The sequence below is a fragment of the Chinchilla lanigera genome, unplaced genomic scaffold (assembly GCF_000276665.1).
Source record: "Chinchilla lanigera isolate Chin_1 unplaced genomic scaffold, ChiLan1.0 scaffold00118, whole genome shotgun sequence".
Taxonomy (NCBI): Eukaryota; Metazoa; Chordata; class Mammalia; order Rodentia; family Chinchillidae; genus Chinchilla; species Chinchilla lanigera.
This window is the reverse complement of record NW_004955519.1, coordinates 3,523,334-3,544,357: the sequence shown is the minus strand read 5'-3', so window position 1 is coordinate 3,544,357 and position 21,024 is coordinate 3,523,334. Positions and strand designations below refer to the sequence as shown.

Sequence of the window (21,024 nt, the reverse complement as noted above, 5' to 3'; positions counted from 1 at the left end):
ATTATTCCTTTAAAATGTGGGGCAGAATTGACCAGCTTAGCAAATAAAAATACAGGGCATGTAGGAAAACTCCAACTTCAGATGGATACCAAGCAATATTTAGTATAAGTATGTCCCAAATACTGCATGGGATGTGTTTATACTAAAAATTATTTGTTTATCTGGAATTCAAATTTTATAGGGCTTTCTGCATTTTATCTGGCAATGCTAATTGGGTATGAAGACTCAACATGACAAAGTGACTTAAAATCCTGGCTACTTTGAATATTGAAAATTTGTATGATAAGACTGTGTGTGCATATAACTGATTTGTTTGACTTTTTCATGTGTTCCAGTTTTATGGAAATAATGCCATATTCACATAGACTACAACTTGATAAATCTAATTAGACCAATCTCATCATCTCAACTTAAACTTTAGTACAGAAATGTAAGCTTTACACTATCCAGAGATTTGAAGTATGAAATTTGAAATATAGAGTTCAAGATCTCCAGTTTGATTGTTCTCAAACTTGTCCGCATTTTAGAATGACCTGGAGAGTTTTCAAAAATCCCAAACCTTGGCCACATCAAACAATTAAATCCCCATTTCAAGATGGGGCACAATGAGTGTAGTATTTCTGTATTTTCATGGCAATTCCAATGTGGGGGCATGTTTGAAAATTACTGCTCTGACTTATAACTCAATCACATATAGCATACCAGAATTCTTGCATCTATTTTCTGTTTCAAACTCTGGGAGAGAAATATATCTTTTGATACAAGGAATGTTACCTCTATAATAATATTGTTAGAGAACCATGTTAAAATTTTACATACAACAGATGAGATTTTCCAAAAATCTGTTTCCTCCAAAATTTAATAAGTTAAACCTGCTGAAGACACAATCATATGCTGCTCTGTTGGAACAAACCCAAAAATATTTCACTGTCAAACTAAATGCTCCCAAATATCTAGATGCAAAGCGAAATGTTTGCTGTTAGATATTGCTTACATTGAGGCATTTACATGTGTGAGCTCAATGAGTTCTGACCGCATCTTCCAAAATATTTCCTGCACATACTTTTAAAAAGATAAGGGTTAGGGATATAGCTCAGTAGCACAAGTGCCTGCCTGGCAAGCACAAGGTCCTGAGTTCGTATTCCTAGTACAAAAAAAAAAAAAAAATGGAGATGGGAAGATAGCTCAGTGGCGCAGCGCCTGCCCGGTAAGAGCAAAATCTTGAGTTAGATTCCCAGTACAAAAAAAAAAAAAAGATAAATATATCCAGCTGCTTGCCCTGCCTCTAACTCATTCCTACATTTTAGAACATTCTGTCCCATCACAGCCTAAGGGAAACAAACTAATACACACAAATATCTTTATGGTTGTATATTATCTTTTAATATTGATTCTTCAGCAAATTTTTCCTTCCTACCTCCTTTTTGGTGCTATTTCTTCAACCCATCCATAGGACCTATACACAGTGGTACACTTTAAGAGCACTTGTGTTACCCAGGAAATATTAAATTGTGATGATATTTCAGCACATAAATAGTACAGAGTTTAAATAACTCACGCTACAACCACTAGCGGGAGGCTTAAGTCTTTCAACAACCCCCTTTGGACTCTAACATTCCTGTTTTCCCCAACTGTACCTTATAATGATAAGATTCTGACCCCATGGGACTCTTGTGGGAAACCAAACATTCTCAGTGAACTCCCCCCGAAGACACTGATTCATAAGGACTGAGGTTTAATGCAAGAACCTGTACTCTTGAATACTCCAGGTGATTCTTATAATGAGATATATTTAAGAATCACTATACCAGCTCACTGTATGCTTTCCAAGACCACAAATGGAAAATGAGTTTTGTTTTGCTTCCCAATTCTGAATAACTGGTAAGATGTTTTTGGAATGGTGTGTAAAGAAGATTCTTAGGCTATTTCTGGGCTCTGTGGGGGACCAGGTTCTATGACTGATTAACAATACCTGTCATGACAAGAAATAATCACTAAATACTAGGAAAAAATTAAACCCAAATATATCAGTAAATACTATAAAGTAAAACAGACTAAGCATTCTAATGAAAAACAAAGGCTGTCAGATGAAATAAAAAATTAAATGAAATCCAATTCAATGCAAGTATTAAACAAATAAAGCCAGTTTAGCAGTATTAATGTTAAAGAAAGCAGACTTCTAGAAAACTATTATTAGAAATAGATATTTCATAATTAAGAGGATTATTTCAATAGTGGGATTTAAAAATTATATGTATTTGTGAAACCAATAACGTGGCCTCCGAATGTACAAAATTAAATTGACAAATATAAAGAAGAAATAAACTCACTGTCATAGTGAAGGATTATAAAATAACTCTTAGTAACTGATTGAAAAAAAGCAGCCAGAAAGATCAGTAAGGGTATAAAACACTTAAGTTTAAAACTCACGGCCCCCACAAATAGAGAAAATACATACTTCTCAAATGCAGAAGAAACATTTCAATAAGTTTATTGTGAGTTATCTCATAAAGTAAGTCATAACAAATATGAAAGAGCTGAAATCACAGAATATGTAATCTGAATATCTACACAGAATTGAGCTAAAATTCAACAATAAAGTAACTAGAAAAATCCCCATAAACTCTAAAATAAAAACATACTTCTAGAATAATTCAAGATAAAAAATCATCGACAATGTTAGTCAAGCATATTTTAATATGAAAGATAAATTATACATATCCAAATATAAAGACAATTAAAGCCAGTGAAAAATGCATACTTTGAGTGTCTATTTTATAAAAATAAAAGGCTGAAAATAAATTATCTAAGCATATCTCATGAAGATGAAATAAGAAATAAGCAATTGAATCCAAAGACTATAGAGAGGAGACAAACTAGAAAAATATCCAAAGAGCAAAAATTAATGAAATAAAATGGTCCATTGAATTTACATTTCAACAAATGAGTAACATTTTCAGTTCAGTATTTTAGGAGAAATCAGCGTATAGTACAATACTTTACAGATGAAGTTGTAGATGTGAATGTATAGAAAGCCAGTATAAATTACTTAAAAATTTAGCTTTCAAGGGAAGAGAGATAAAGTAAAATAAATTTCTAAATATCTTTACTACTTAACATTAACAGACCACTCTCATACACCATAAACATACTTATTTGCACCAGGCATGTTGGTGCACACCTGTAATCCCAGCATCTGGGAGGTTGAGGAAGGAGAATTGCCATGAGTTCAAGGCCAGCCTGGACTGCATAGTGAGACCTTCTCTAAGAAAAATGAAAAAGTATTCATTCATTAATTTATTGAAGAACTATTATTCTAATCCAGGGTATTCTGGAAATACAGTAAAGAATAAGAGAGATAAAGAAGTAAATATAAAAAAAGAAGTAAATATGATATTGGAGCAATAGATAATTATGGTTCATATGAAAGATTTCAGGTCAGTGTAAAGATTTTATTTTATTGTAACTGAATAGAATACCTTCAGTATTTTTAACATTACAAATAGGCTATTTAGCACATAGTCAAGAGTAGTAGCAATAGAATAAGGGGTTATAATAGAAATATAAGGAAGAGATGGTAGTGGTTTAGGCTAAGTTATTATCATAAGAATGGAGGGAAATAGTCAGATTCAGGATTCACTTCACAGATGTTTACTTGTTTCCTACTAGAATGTGCCAGGAATCATCAATCTTTAGAAAACATTGTTCAACAGGACAGACAAAATGCAGTTCTTTAATGAAACTTACATCTAATTGTTATGCTTTGAAGGTAAAAACCAATGGTCATTCTGATGTTTTTGATATGAGAAGGTAAGCAAAAGAAAGGAATTGAATATAGCTCATAAAATTTTGGTTTAAGCAACTGAGTGGTTGGTGCCACCATTTGTTAAGATGGGAACTACTGTGACAGCTAGATTTAGGGTGGAATTCTAGAGTCATATTTTTATGCTGTGAACTTTAGATGCCTATGAGACATCTTGTTACAGCTGGAAAGTAATTAGATAGATATATGTGCTCAAGTGAGAAAGAAAATCTGGAAATACATTTGGGAGTGACCATTAAGCACATAATATTTTAAATTTGTAAAATCAAGTGAGATCACCCACTGTGAGAATGGAAATGCAAAGGCTCTGAGAATGGAGCACTCTATCACTTAGCACGCCTGTCTAAAACAGGTTGAACAGAAAAAGGAATAAAGGAAACTGATTGACTGTTATGGTTAATACCTTGTGTCAACTTGAGGAGTCTAGAAGCTTCACTAAGTGACTCAGCACTTCTACATCCTGGGGTGAAAAGGACATGCCCTTACCACTCTAGAATGGTGTTTATTGTGTCAACATGAGAAGTTTAAAAGTTCAACTAAGTGATTTAGCAGAGGCCAGGGTCCTTAGTTTGTAACATCCTTAGCCTGTGGAAGAGGAAGGCACAGAGATGGTGCGGGTGTGGGCAGACTGCCTATATACAACATAAGGAGGGAAAAGAGCCTTGCTTCCCCACCGCCTGTTTGCTCTTGCTGCTTTTGTTTTCTTGTACTGCCTTGAGGTGCTGCCCCTGTGTAATGCTACTCTGCCTTGAAGCCAGCTTATTATAGACTAAAACCTCCACAAACTGTGAGCTAAATAAACCATTCCTTCCTTAATTTCGGGCCTTGGGTATTTTGTCTCAGCAATGAAAGAAAAGTAACCAAGACACTGACCTTAGATATCACTTGCAATTGCTTCTGCTGGGTAGGGGAGCACAGAAGGTGGTGTGGAAGAGAATGTTTGCTCATGGGAGGATTTTTCCAACATAAAAGATGAAAGAACAAGTTTGACAAAGTGAAAAAGAAGATATTAATACTTTGAAGAAAGGAAGATGTAATTTCAAGAACAAATGTCTTGAGAAAGTGAGAAAGAATAAAATCCAGAGCAAAGAAGCTGGTGTTGCATAAGGAAAAATATTTCATCCACTTTCATGACTTAAATTAGTGACAATTCATTGATGAAGACACTAAAACACAGAAACATTATATACTTTGTCCATGCTCCTGTGCCAAGAAGTGGCATAGCAGATTCTAAACAAAATTTTGACTCCAGAGTTTATGTGCTCCATCACTGTAGAGCCAAAATGGAAGATCACTACAGGTGCCAGTCAGCTGATCAGTTTGTTGATGTAAAATGTAGGGCCTTCCAACTAATAGGTTGGTTATCAGCTGAGACTATGGTGGAGAGGATTGTAGAAAGCTTGAGGGAAGAAGGTATATGTATTGAATAGGAGTTTTGCAGAGTTAAAAAGCCAGAACCCTAATATAGATGGAGTTAGAATATTGAGACAAAGACTGTGATATGCCCATATGCAATTTGTGGTTATGAATTTACAGTCTGAAGAATCACCAAGCAGGTGAGTGTTTTACCCTAGCAACCCTCCAGGCTCAGATTCAGAAACTAAAAGAACGCAGAACCTGAAGGTAAAACCAATTAGCCATGATTATAGTTTTGTTGAGCAAAAAGTAGGTAGAAGACAGACAGTATGATAGATTTGGAGAAAGGATGGAAGGCAAGAAGAATAGAAGAAAGAAAAATGGAGTTAAGGGTATTCACAAGGGAGTGGTCATTATGCAGAACCAGAAACTCTAAGGTAGATAGATAAGGAAGAACATGGAGAAGACACTGGCTATTCACCAGCAATAAAGATAAGGATATGATTATGATGGTATGAATATGTGACTAAGGTTGGGAAGAGGAAAAACTATGGACAGATAGTCCAGAAATAGGGAAGCCTATCACGAGATTGATAAACTACATGGATCTTTAACCTCCTCTCCCTGGGAAAGGTGATATTAGTGAGAGTGTTGGGTCAAGAGGGAAATACGGGCTGAACTCATCAACTAATAAGGGACTGTGGTGAGGTGCTGGTGGATAACAGTAAATATAAAGGAAATTAATAGTGAAGTTACTGACCAGAACTTCAGAGCTACCAAAGGAGCTAAGTTTGAGAAAAGAGAAAAGAGAAGAGAAAAGAGAAAAGAGAGATGCATGTTATAGTGGGAAACAAATACACTTAAGGTTACAAGAGAATTCTTAGAGATACCAACTGACAGAATCACTGTTTTATCTATTTGTTTGTTTGTTTGGTTGCTTAAATTACTTACAAGGGTAAATATGTATGCTTTGCTTAGAAATTTTCTTGAGTTTGGACATCTCAAATTGAGTGTTTAAAACACTAAGTTGAATGACTAAGGTTATGAGTTGGGTAGTGGGAGGTAAAGAGCAAAACAAATCATGTTTGACCTTTGCAGTCAAGGTTCCTATTTATCACTGATGACTGAATTTTGAAGAGAAAAAGAAAAAGAAAAAGGCATTTCCATAAAGGTATTTCCAAAGGCACAGCTTTTCAAATTTTTGGAGTCTCAACCATGGTAAGAAACAAATGGTAGCAGGACTTTTCACTGAGGGCTTACTACATGCCAGGTACTGTATTAAACACGTTATATAAAGCAATTATTTAATCCCCATTACAATTCTGGGAATAGTGCAATCATACAGCCTACCTTGTGTAGGAAAGTCCTGTTTTATACCTATAACTTTCCCAATACCTTGTGTGATTTAGTATTTGTCCCAGGTTCTTAATTTTAAACAAAATATTTTTATTAATAGTTTCATTAAAATAAACTTGCTAGATGTAGTGACATATGCCTGTAATCCCAGGACTGGGGGATGCCGAGGCAGGAGGATCACAAATTTGCCCAGCCTGGGCAACTTAGCCATTTAGTAAGACCCTATCTCAAAATTTTAAAAGATTTAAGACAAGCCTGGGTGTGTAGCTCAGTGCTGTGGTGACAAAACTCCCACTTTAAAGCAATCCTGCCCAGTACTCCTAAGCAGTAATGAGGTTAAACATTAACACTGACCCAAACCAGCATAAGATCAAAAGAAATCTTCCTTCCAATGAGAAGGGAACTTTTATGAGGCCGAAGTAACTGACTGTGCCAATTTGCAATTTAGATGTACAACTTTGGTTAAAATGCATGTGTTCCTGGAAGATTAAGAAGGAACAAGATGTTCTGGAAAATGCATTTCTAAGATTTACACATGTGTTAACTGAATTCACCCTTCCCCACATCTTCAATCCCTTATGAAAATCCCAACCTCTCACCCTGAGACACAGCCTCTGGGAACTTGCCTGCTACTCTCTTACAGTGTATCAATAAACTCTACATTTCTATACTTCTTGATAGTTGGTAAACTCTTACTGCCCACATTACTGGCCCTCTATATGCCATTTTGCATGACAAATGCACAGGCTTGTGGATCGATCTCCAGGACTAAAAAAGAAAAAATGAATTTTGTTGACTTCCACTCTACATCTGGCTTCTGTTTTGGTGTGATCTCCTAGTATGGGGTAATACATGTGCAGTCTTAGATATTTTTATCATTGCTGAGACAAAATACCCAACACCCACAAGTTAAAGGAAGAAAGGTTTATTTTAATTCACAGTTTGTAGAGGTTTCAAGTCATAGTCAACTGGTTCCAAGGCAGGGTGGTATGGCAGTGGGGCATTGCAGAGGAAAAATACTCCATGGCATTGTAGGCAGAAGGCAGCAAGAATCAAGCAGCAACAGCAGCCTGAATTGTCTTTTTCCATTTCTACGGCACCCAGGCTACAAGCCCATTGATCAGGGTCATCCACACCAAGGGTGGAGTTTCCACTATCTACCTCTTTAATCCCAGTGTCACACCCTTAACCCACATTCAGACATCCTAATCCAGTCACCTCCAAAACTTCCCACCTATGACCATATGAGGTTATGCGGCACATTTTAGATACAAACCGTAACATGGAGTGAATTAATTCTTACTTTAACATGTGAACACTAAGAAAACAAAACAAAATCATGATCTTCGGTCTCTTTCTTGATGTTTTCCAGATATAATGTGACCTAACACTCCCTTCCTAGGATAGTTTGCAGAGAGCTTACTCATAAAATGAAATGTAATTGCATACAAAGGGTTGGGGACAGACGATTCTTTCTTTTGGTCTCTGGCAGAGATGGAGCATTGGTGCTCCTGTTGACCACTTGGGCACCAGCTTGGTCAATGGCTTGGCATGCAAAACCCATGAAACCACCAGGCCATCACTTGGTGAGGTCAGTGGAAAACAAGGAAAATTGTTGGTTCCCTGAACATGAAACAAACAAAAAATAGAAGCTTTACAGTTTTGCTCTTAAGCATCTGAATGCTCAGGATTGAGTAGTTCTGTCTCTTTTTACATGATATAAATCTATAATTGTCTTATTGTTTGACAACACTTTATATTGTGCAATAGCCAACATTATAATGCTGTAGTGTCTGTTAATGCCGCTTTTCCACTCAAATGATTGTCCTCGTTCAGATAAATGAAGTGGTCATCCTACCAATAATGAAGGTAGTGTTTTTGTCCCAGGTTACAGGTGAGGAGACTAAAACCAACAGTGGTTAAGTAAAGTGCCAAAGCCACACAGGGAGGCAGTCCCCAGAGTCTTTGATCTTAAAAACTGTGCATGTGCTATTCAGAGTGTACATTTTGTATCTTTATAACCCCAACATTCACACTTAAAATATCTCCAATGCACTCTAATGCTTTCTATGCTGTCCTTTAAAATGCTAGTGGATTAGGGCCAGGACACTGGTGAGGTAAGTGAGGGGAATCAGACAAGTACAGTGTAAGATCCTGTTTTTACTTAAGAGTTTGATATTTTGTTCACCATTGATTTTTCACATTAATAATTACTTTCAAATATTGCATTAAACTAACACTTATCCTGAATAGTGGAGCTTTTAGCATCCCCTCAATTTTGCATCCAAGGCTTCATTTTATTTCTACTCATTCAGGCGCAGCTAGTCATGAGCTATTAAATTAATTTTCACAAATCCTAGTTGGTTGTAGCCTGAGTTAAAAACAAAAAACAAAAAAATCACGATTTAAAAATGTACCATATTCACAGTGCAAAAAGTCACTGTTTCAATTTCCCACTGGGGCTTTAATTTCCCACTGGGAAACTGACCTCTGAAACATAATACGCATTCTTTCAAAGGTATAAGAAACAAACAAGAGCAGATTATCGCCCAAAGAGACACTGCCAACAAAATTTATTGAAGGATGATCTAGAAAGAGCACTTGAGATTACATTTGCGGGCATGGGAAGAGTGCCTGGTGTTTACTGAACAATCAAAGTATGAAATGGGGTCAATTTCAAAGGAAGGCCAGGAAATTTGCAACTTGGTATATTTGCTTTGAGTATCTATTCTACATTTCACAAAGCAGTTACTATCTATGTTTACCAAAGAAGAGTTTCTCAGAAACAATCATTCCCAGATCTTCACTGATAAAATTGGCCAAACCTACTCTATTAGCCGGTGACACCGTAGGTCTATGTGATAAAACCCCATTTTTATGTTATCTCTCCTGCTCCAATTCAAAGTATTTACACAATGTGTGAACAACTCCACTACACAGACTTTAAGGTCTCACCTGCCTTTACCTTCTGGCTTTGTGCCTGATTTCAGATGTCTCCAGTTACCCAAAGAGCCCTGACTTCTTTACTTATTCTCAGTGACCAAAAAGAAATTGTAGTTGCTTGAGAATGTGCCCATGGCTTTAAGCCCACCTCACCACAACGTGCCTCTTAAAAGAAGGGTGTTAACCATGCACTGCTTTAGACCATTTAACAAACAAACTCCACCTCCAAAGAAATACGTGGCCTCTTAACCTGATTAAATAAGAATATCTAGCCTTGAGTAAAATATCTCATATGACAGTAATTTGATAAAATGAGAATTCAGTAATCAGGCTTTTGTCATTTTCTGTCTCTTTCTCTTTTCCCCAGCTTGTAAATCATAGCTAGCTGCTAACTCCCCAAATATCATTTCTTGATCCTACATCTGGTTTGTTTCTTTTCATAACATGTATCACTTCCTATCTATTTGTCTTATGGAGAAGGCTACATAATTGAAATGGGATTAAGAGCATTTAGGACATTTTACCTAGGAGTACCTGAACACTTCTATTAACTAATCATCTTCCCATTACGCCATTAGAGAGAAATAAACATTGAACTACTTTGAACTACAGTGAACCAGTTTTATTTTATACCAAGCTTTAACCTAAAAACCACAATGCAATGCCCCATGCAGGAGAACAACTTAGAAGAAGCCCTTGGCTCCACTGGGTTAAGTGCAGAAGCCCTGTATTGTCTACTGCCTCCCCGATGTTCCAAGGGCCTTAGATCTTCCAGTGTTAATAGGACCCAATAACAATGGTCAGCTAGAAGTGGAATATTTAAATCCATGGGGCTCCACTTCCACAAAGTATAGTTCAGTCAGTGTCTCAGAATTTCTGAGTTAGACTACCATTCCTTTTCCTTGGGCTTAAAAATGGTCCATTCTTACTAGAGACACCCCTTCAAACACCTAAGGATGGTGACCTGGCAAGTCTTCTCAAATCTTCTCTCTTCAGTGGACCTAAGGTTCCTATGATATGGCTGACTACTGTTCACCATGCTGCTCACCTTTTCTTTGGTTTTCTAATGAGCATTTTGAGGTAGGTGTCACTGAATTTGAAAGATACTCTCTGCATGATCAACTAACACAGATCAGCACTAGTATCCCCTCTTTTCATCTGCACTTTTGGTTCTTTTTCATAGAGTACTAAGTTATAGTAACTTAATTACTCATTTCACAATTGGTTCATTTTAACCTTGTTAATGCTCACTACTTTCCCAGGGTCTTTTTTATATTATTAACATAAATAGCTATCAAGATATCTCCCCTTGATTATATGGTTGCTTTCTTTTATTTTAAAGAAAAAAATTAAAATAACAATAAAAGAGTTTCAAAACAGGTTAGTAGAAAAGTTACAATAATTAACACATTGTGTATTGTTGCCTTCATAGTAACCATTCAGAGTACAAGATATAGGCATGATATCTTTTCCAAACAATATTACCACAAAGCTTTCTTTTCAATGAACTAAGAGAAACTAGTTGTGTAACTATCATAACCATCTTGTGTATAAACATAAGTTTTCTCTTTCTTTCCTTCCCCTTTCCCCATCACAGTGTATCTTTTCTTTTGAACAGTTTCTTCCCAATTCACAGTATCTATTGTACCTTTTGGATCTTATTTACTGGTCATTATTATTTTATCCTAAATAAAGGCTTTAAACTTTATAGACCAATAGGTGTCAATGTCATTTAGCCAAAGACCACCAGAAACAAGTCTGTAGTTAAACAAGTTGGGTTTACTACTCTGCAGTGAGGGAGAATGCACAGTGTGAGGAGTTGGGGTTGGGAAAGGTGGCAGTGGTTTCCATAAATCGGTGATTTGGGGATGGAGAGTCTAAGGAAGCAGAGATTTGCCCTAGATTGTATGCTATCAGAAAGGGGGAATTCTGTGACTTGTGATCTCAATAAATCTTATCTATACGATGTGAGACTAGAATGAGGATAAAACTACAATTGGTAAAGAATTAGCAATCATTCATTTTTTACCAAGGGAGATTATACTAAAATCGTGTAATATTTTGTAAATGGCATAGTGACCTTGTCTATATTTAGACAAAAACATGCAGCAGCTTTATTTCACCTCACTTTATCAGACGTGGTCTGAGACTAACTTTGTCTGAGGTTGGTATTCGGTGAGATGGCTTGAACATTTGGCATTGTGTTCTTTCTCCTCCTGAAATGAAAACTACACTGCCAACATTCATATAGAGTTTCTACAGCTTACCACTCCTGTGACCTTCGTAGACAGTTCATTTAAAAACAAAAAATACCCTCCCCCTAAAATAAAACTCTCTGTGACTATTTTCTCACCTTTAATATGGGACTAAAAAATCATTTTCACTTTAAGGTTGAGGGGAAAATAAAATAGTTCCCATGGTTAAAACTCATAAAACATGCCCTGGCACTTCTGAGTACTATGGTTAGTTATTGCTATTTTAGTATCCACTTTCTCCACCACATTGGTATGTAGTAGACTCTGTGTCATAATACTTTTGCTCAATTTACTGGGAGATATGTTCTACAAATAAATATCCTAGCATAGCTGCAATTGCCTGACTACATACCCACTTCCTCCATTTTTACTCCTCTTGTGTCTTTCTTCTACACAACAAAATTGGAATGCAAAGCAAGATATGACCCGTATACAGCTATTTTTATAATTATAGGAATGAAATGGTGTGTTTGTGGCTTTCCTCTGTAGTGTTTAAACAAGAGAGGAGCAAAAAGAATCATAAAGGGGAGGTAGTGGGACAGTGTTAACCTACAGTGGTTCTATCCATTCTAAAACAAATCTAGTGGAAACTTTTAAATTTCATTTGTTACTAAAACTGAGAGCCTCATATGGGAAGTCTTACTACTCAGATTAGCTTGGAATAGCTAGAAATTGACAATAACCTGTAAAAATCACACTTTTACAGTTGCAGACCACAACAAAAAGTTCATACATACATACCTTGATACACATATACATACCCTGCCATACATAACTTGAGCATCCTTCTCTTGGCCAGGGCACCTCAAAATTAGGTGCACATGAGAATCAGCTGTAGGCCTGACTCCTGATCCTCATCCTGAGAGATCTGACCCTCTTCCTGAGAGATCTGATTTACTAGGTCAGGACAGGACTTAAGATTGTAGTTTTCTAACAAATGCAGGATGACTATTGCAGGCCAGAGAAGGCCCAACGTGCCTTTTAGTAATACCAGTGCTATAAGTGCTTCATGCGTTTGCCATGGTCATGGAAAGACATTAACTCCAGGGGTTTAATCCATGTTTGGAAACCAGCTACTGGAAAATTAATAAATAGAAAATAAGGTACCTTGTGAAAGACTTAAGACTTTAAATCCTTACAGGTCTCCTTTATCTTTGGCCTTGGAAATGAAATTCCATAATTGTACCTCTTATTTTCTTCATTTCAAGAAGAATCTAGTGAAATGGTGTATTCGCTTTTATCATTTCCAATTTTCCATATTCTACCACCTGTTTGCACAAGCTGTTTAAAGGTGATTTCATAGGTCATTAATTAAGGTAACAACTGTTTCGTTAACAAGTATGGTGTTGAAGAGCTTGTAACAGCTCCCTCAAGGAGGCAGAAAGCCTGGTTGTTTTTTATCTTAAAGGTTGAGGAGTTTAGATCAGGCTTCAACAGAATTGCATGGATTAAGAATGTAGACTTCGTTGTAAAAGTCAGCCAGAATAAATAAATGTCATTGTATTTTGTAATCCACATTACCAGGGACATGAGACCTGTGTTTTAAGGTATTTTCTTCCAAGCATTTTTTATTTTGTTAGGCATTATGACACACTGTTATTTTAGGGCTCATAATACGGAATTCTCTGTTGCAAGATGCAGAGTGATTTGCAGAAGTAGCTTTGCAAATGAAACCTTTCTTTTTAGTGTCTCCCTCAGATTCTTTCAGACTATTTCCCATTACAGCTATTTTCTTTATTACTTTCCTTCTTACTTGATAATATTTCTCTGTCTCTCTGCCTTTTTTTAACTCTGCATAATTTTCTATTTCCCTTACTCTCAACCTCATATCTTCAGATTATTTCATTTTATTTATTTATCTACTCCTTGATACACATACTCAGTGTAAATGTACTGTACACCTGCTGTGAGCTATCCACAACATTCAGTAAAGTCTATCCTTGGGATACTCACAATTCAGGGAAAGATAGATTAGTGATCATGTTTCCCATGTCCGTATGACGTGCTTGATGACAGAAGCCATAGCAGCGATGTGGAAACATGGCGGAGAGGCTCTAGTGTAGACATTGTTGATGGGGCAACTATAATCTGTGGTGCTGACTGTTTTCATATATTCCAATGGCTCCCTACTACTCTGCTTTGGTATAGCAGCATGCTCAAGTTTTGCAAAACAGCTGGAAATGCTAACATACAAGAAATAGCTCTACATTAATAAAAGTGGAGGGCTAGGGATAAATACCCTAGTTCTGTTGTTCCTCTGAGAATTATCAGATATAGTGGGATTGGGCCATGAGGCCACAGTGAAACGTGTTTACCAGTGCACCTTAAATGAGGTGCTTTTCCTTGTCCTGATTCACTTCCCTATTCCAATCAGTGCTTCCTGATACTACCTCCCAAGTAAACCACTTGCACTGACATCTCTATTTCAGGGTCTTCTAGAAAACGCTAAGAAAGGTACCAAGCCATACGTGGGGTCCCTCAGACATGAGTACCAAAATAGGAGAATGGAGAGTTGAGTAGGTGCAAGACAAAGAAAGGTTCTGAACCACACTAAGAAGGCTGGATTTCCTTCTGAAGGCAACAGGGAAACATTAAGTGTTTTGAAATCGGGGGATGGCATGGTAAGATTTGCACTATGGTAAATTAACCCAGTTCAGCACTCCAGAGAATGCTTCAAATAGAGTAGCACTGGGGTAGAAAAACAATGCAAGGGTTTTCTTGCAATCTAAACCAGAGATGGGATACGTGCCTGAAAGGTGGCAAAAAGTTAAATGATGTTTAGCAAAACAAGAAAGTAAAATCAATGGGACATGTACTAATTGAACATATGAAATGCAGTGAGGAAGAAGTCTCAGATGCCTTCTAGGAGTATGGTTTTATCAAGAGGGTGATTGTGGTGTTATAGGATGAAGACCAGAGTTGGGAGAGGGAATGCAGGTATTAAGTTCAGTGCAAGATACAATGACATTTGAAACATGGAGGTAAAGCTGTCCATGAGACAGACCAGTGCTCAGGAGAGAGGAGCAGGTTAGGTGGACATGTAGAAGAATCGTCAGAATGTAGATGGAGGTGTACACACAAATGAGATTACTCAGGAGGAGCGTGTACAGAATGAAAATAGTAGGAGAGGGAAAAGGGCCAAGAGGGAAAGGGATGGGTCAGAGAAGGGGTGAGAAAAGGCAGAAAGGGGAGGGACAGGAAAGGTAAAGAAGAACAGGAAGCTGAGGATCAAGCCCTGTGAGTACCAGCATGTAAGAGACAGAGAAAAAGAAGTCTACATGGGAGACAGAAATAATATGGTGCTCTCATCCCAGCATGAAGAATTGGGTCCAGCAAGGTGCTGGGATCATGCAACTTTGGAGGAAGAAAGACTTCTATTGCTCATGAAGTGGGAGAGCTTAAAGGTTTTCAAGATAATGGAATGCTACTTACAGGCTGGAGCTATGGAAATACCACTGCATAGAAAGGATGAGACTGGATAAGTCACAAGATCATGGAAATGTTACTCCAGTAATTCTATTTAAACATATTACTAGTTTATAATTAGATTACACTTGCCTAAAAGCCCCTCCTAATTGGCACAGATCGTTATGTTACCTTTTTTGGTAATTCTGCTGCAACAAGCATTTCAAATTTGAGACATATACTATGACTTTAGCAATGCTTGTCTTAAACAAGTGTAAGTATGAAAAGGCTTTGTGGTGTGAATTCATAGTAACAAATGTTTCTTCATGTTGTGGCAACAAACCACCACAAACTTAGTGGCTTACACAAGAGAAGCATATGCCCTACAATTCTCAAGGACAGAAGTCCAACACAGATCTCACTGACCTAAAATTGAGGTGTTGGAAAGGCTGCACTGCTTCTGATGGTTTGTAAAGATGACAGAGTTATTTGTGGTTCATCAAAGAAAAATATATGACCAGAGGCAATACCAAATTTAATTTGGTAGTGATTAGACAAGGTTACATGAGGGGAAGACCCTTCATAGGATAATAGAGAGGGGCTACTATCCAAGGCAGAGAAGACAAGGGGATCATCAGGGAAGAGAAAGAGAGATCTGAAGGGGATTCACATGTTCTAGGTGATATTGCTCAGCGATACAGAGAGGAATCTCTGGGTCAGAAGGCTTCGGAGGCAGCATCACCTTAGGATTTTAAAAATAAAGAAACAAGACTCTAGAGGCATGGGGCTATGGATATCGGCAAAATGTTATTGGCATGTATGAAAATGCCACAGGGAAACCCAGTACTTTGTAAAATTAATATGCACTAATAAAAATATATTTTGGAAAAAATTAAAATAAAAATAAGTCACAAGCCTATCAATGGCAGGCAGATGCTAGGCAAAGATTCATAAGAAATGCAAAGCAGTCAAGCTCTACTTGGCTAGAAATGTGCTTATTTGGCCTATTTTAAAAATACTAGAAAGTGTAAAATGAGTTTGACATGGGCAGGATCTTGAGCTAAGAAGTCTTCATGGTGAGCATAAGCAATTTAGAGATCAGTACACAGAAGCCATCTTCAGCTCATTTAAATAGCGATGCCTTAGCAGGGAGTGTGATTCCTTACCCTCTCACACTTCTAATGCCACTCACGGTTTTTGGCTCATGATCCCTCTTCTCCATCTTTGCCAACACTGCATCCCACTGACCCTTCTTCCATAGTCACATCTACCTGACTAGAGCTGAGAGCAGTTTTCCATGTTTAAAGTCCAAGTGATTAATTTGGGCCCACCTGTATAACGCAAAGCCCTCTTTCCATCTCAAGCTCTTTAATCACATCTGTGGGTCTCTGTTGCCCTGGAAGGTAACATATTCACAAATTCTAGGGACCAGGATATGGACATCTTTGGTAATCATTATTGTCTTCCACAAACAGCAGTGGTTTCTTACAACTCAGAGTGTCTGCTGACCACTTAGCGTGCTGCATGCACACCCAAGGAAGGGCAAACGTGCCAGGAGGTAAATGTCAAGGAATGGCCTTCGACCAATGAAAGCTGGGTGCTGGTGGCTAAATCCCAACCTTTGTCATCCCTTAGTAGGTCAAGCTTGAGTGTCACAGAGGTTTGAGCACCACTTACCAACCTTGGTAATCCAATGACTTTGACTTCTTGCTTTCCTGGTCCCATTTTCCCATGCCCTCTCCACACTTCTGATATTGTCTCCCAGATGAACATTTTGCATACAGTTCTTTGTCTCAGACTTGCTTTGCATAGAACAAAATTAAAGCAAACTAAGGCTCAATTCCTCCTGGAACACAGGATTGATGAGAATCACAGTCTACTGAGTCCTATCTTCTACTACCTCACCAAAGACCAAAGTACTTATTGTGCCCACACTTTGGCAAAGACTGTAGGAGGAGCAAGTGACATCCTTGAGGGCAGAGCAATGGATTTTCCAAAGTATTGACAAATGGCTACATTCTATCTATTGCACCTCACACTTGGGTAAGATATTTCAGTGCTACTGGGTTTCCAAAACAACTCAGCAGGCTTCATAATACGATGCAATTGCTTTGTTCCTGAAATCAAGACTGTGACTTCAGACCTACTATTATATTAAAAAGGTGACGTATAGATATTTGGACATGTTTTTACTCCCTAGCTCTTAGTTGGTGTAAGGTGCTTCATGATAACAGGAGTTATTTCAACATAACTGGACTCTCGTAAAGAATATCAAACTGAATGAGAGAGAAGTCTAGCACATCGCATTAGACAGGTGTGGGTTTGCCCAATCATAGCACTTCATTTGTCTTCTGTGAGTGTTGTTCTTATTTGAAACAAGCTTGTTTGGGGACAAAACAATTAAGTGAAGCTGCAGTTATTTCCCACCTGACTGATGAAGTAGCATCAGACACAAGTGTAACCATTTAGAAAATAAATGATTATAGATTCATGAAAGACCGGGTATTAAGGAAATGGCCCCATCTTCTTAAGTCTTCACTAAGCTGCCACACAGCCTGAGTATTCATTTGTTCAAGAAATATTTTTTGAATGCTTAAGTGATAGAGTGGCTACTTGAAGCCTGTTTTCATGCAGCTTTAGAAAGCAGTAAGAGAAAAAATAAGTGCAAAGTATTCTAATATGGGATAGAGAATGTTAAGAACAGAATTATAATTGTCATTGTGAAAATTCCTAGAAATGAAGAGTACTTCCTCTTCTGAAGGAGGACCTACTGGGAAGGAGGAAATAACATCTGTAGGATTCATTTTGTGCAGGACTGTGAAGTGTAAATTACTCTAAACTCATCTCGTCCACGTGAATAAACACAATAGAGATTAAATCATCCAATAGGTAAGAAAAACTACTTTTTATGGTGGTATTCAGTGCTCACTGGAAAATGCAGGAAATGGCCTGACCCCACCTTGGCCAGAGTGCACTCATTTATGTCAGATGAACCCAGGGAGCTTCCCACACATGAGGTTCAGATGAAAGAGTCAGTGACGTGGAAGCTTCCTTTGATCTAAGGCAGCGGTTGTCAAGTCGGGGCTATTTTTTCCCTGCCCCAGGGAACATTTGGCAATGTGTAGAAGTATTTTTAGTTCTCACAACTCACAAGGTGAGGACTATGTGTGCTGCTGGCGTCTAGTGTACAGAGGCCAGGAAGGCTGCTAAACATCCTGCTGTGCATGGCATGGCACCCACAGCAAGGAGTCATCTAACCCAAATGTCAGCAAAGGCGAGGTTTAAAAACTCTAATGTAAGGGACAGACATGTGGTGCACACAGAAGACTGAAGTATTTCAGGGAAAGAAAAGTCCACCTTTATGAGTGCAACCTGCTTATGACAAAGTCACTTCTGTCAGGAATAATTAATAAGAGCTGGTATAATCCTAAAAGATGATAGAGTCCCAAATTCCTTTCAATGAAACATTTCCTCTTTATAAATGATCTCTTTTACTCTATGTAGGATTCTTTTATTCACACAAGATAGCGTATAAGACCTGTACAATATACTTCTTTACACTAATAACAGGGGCATGAATTCTGATGGATGTATGATTTAATTGCTTTCCAAGCCCTTAATATGAATGAAAATATTAGGAGGTTAAATTATTGAATGTTTCTGCTTTACTCACAGCATTGGATTTATTCCAGAGCAACAGAAGTTACAGCAGAAATGACTTCTGGTATTTTCTAGAAATGAATAACCCATTAGAGCAGGTTTCTAAATCCTGACTACATAGCAGAAATGGCTGGGAACTTTGTATAACCCAAAGATTTGAACAGACCTCTTTGTTTTTTAAGGCTTTGCAGGTGATTCCAACATGCAGCCAAGTTTGCAAACTACTGCTCTGATGCCTTGCTGCTTAAAATATCATCTGCTGACCAGCAGCATCAGCATCACCTGGCTTGTTAGAAACATAGTCTTTCAGGCCTGCCATAGACTGGAAGGCTGAAAATGTGCATTATGATAGGTTCCTTAGGGGGTTTGCAAGCACGTTAATAAGAAGTGATGTTCACAAGCTTAGCCAACCTACACCTGCCTCTTTTTGTTGCCCTTTTGAAAAATCTTCTAATAACATTATGGAAGGGGCTGGGGATTTAGCTCAGCAGCACAGCGCTTGCCTGGCAAGCGCAAGGTCATGAGTTCGACTCCTGGTACTGGAAAAAAAAAACAAAACAAACAAAAAATATGAAAAAGGAAGTTTTGTTACTTATATTCCATAACTTTATTACACATTTTTCAAGATGTGATCAAAACCAGTGATTGTTTAAATTTTTAAAATGTATTACAGTAAAAGACATATTGCCATTAATCTCCTTCAAAATACCTATCCTCACTTCAAACACACTTATCCCATCATTCTGGCCACTTCCTGAAGCAGACCTGGAAGTCCACTTTTGTGAGTCTCTCTAGTTGTATGGTCATGGCTGCCTCCGCGTCCTGAATCAATTCAAAAAATGCTTACCTTTCAAGGCATCTTGACCTTTGGGAAGAGCCAGGAGTCACCCTGTGCCAGCTCTAGTGAACAAGGTAGATGAGAAGACACGGTAACGTTTTTAGGAGCCTGCCTTTCCATTGGATGGCACTCAGCAGGAGCAATAAGCATCGTTTTTATTCTACCTAGTAAAGGCACTCACAAGAAAGGACTTCTAAACCTGCTTCTGAAAGTGGCAAGAATGATAGTCTAAGTGCGTTTGAAGCAAGGAGAAGTGTTTTCAGAAGGGATTATTGTGTCTTCTACTGTAATAATGTTGTAAATGTAAACATTCATGATATACTTTGATCACATCTCACCTATACAACCCAAGACAATTCCTCTTCACTCAAAAATTGTGACATACTGCAAATAGTTCATTTTATAGTGTATACATTTTGAAATATGCACAATCTAATAAGACACACTACGAAGACATGAGAAAGTACCCCAAACTCTCAATAAACTTATTTTTCATTTGATTAGAGTACTAAGTTCATTACTCTAGCTGCTAGGCAAAGGCTTTATCACGAGCTACATCCTCAACCCTGTTTTTCTTAAGAAAAGTACACACTAGCTGAAGATTATCATTCTACTACTGGGAGCTAAGTGGAAACCCCATGCAACACATTTCCTGTAACACTGAGAAGGTGCCCTTTTCAGCTCTATATTCCCATACACAAAGTTCAGACGATCTGAAATTTCTTTTGATAGAATCCAAGCTAGGATGAGGCTCTTATATTTGTTAACATTGAACTGTGCCCATATGTACAGCAGAAAACAATAGTTCTAAATAGTAGTGACTATTCTGAAAAGCACAAAATGCTTTAAACTATGGTAGTTTGGCAGTGATATCTCTGTAGGGAGTTTATAAAGTTTGCTGAATATTGTACAGCCAGCTCTTGGTTGCCAGACCTCAGATACCTTAATTCACTGTGGAATCACCCAATGCTGTTTTGTATTTCCTGTTTTTTGGACAGGTTGATTAAAAAAATTCCCTGTCATAAAACTAGCACTCTTCATCTCAGTCAAGTACTCTGTCAAAATGGTTCAGTATAGTATCCTTTTCTGGAGCAATTCTGCCATTGAATTACCATGCTTTTAAAAATATTTAACTTTACCGCTCAAACATACAAAGAAGAATATAGGAGAAAAGCAAGCATTGGGAAATGAACACAGGGCCAGGAATCTAGCTGCCTGAGTCCAAATCCTAGCTAGTGCTGTATTTGCTAGATAATCTGGAGGCATGGTGTAAGTACTCTGAATCTTAGCGTCTGTGGTTAGCAGTAGGGGAGATTCTGCATGTGAAGAATGGTAGCTTGCACGCATACTGCACTCATCAAACATTTCCTCTTCCCTTCACTGCTTCT

At 37.7% G+C, this 21,024-nt stretch overlaps 1 protein-coding gene across 3 annotated transcripts in view; it reads left to right on the top strand.

The window, feature by feature from the left end:
• Positions 1-21,024, top strand: part of Glra2 (glycine receptor, alpha 2) — a 189,716-nt gene that overhangs the window by 137,671 nt on the left and 31,021 nt on the right. The window lies entirely within an intron of this gene.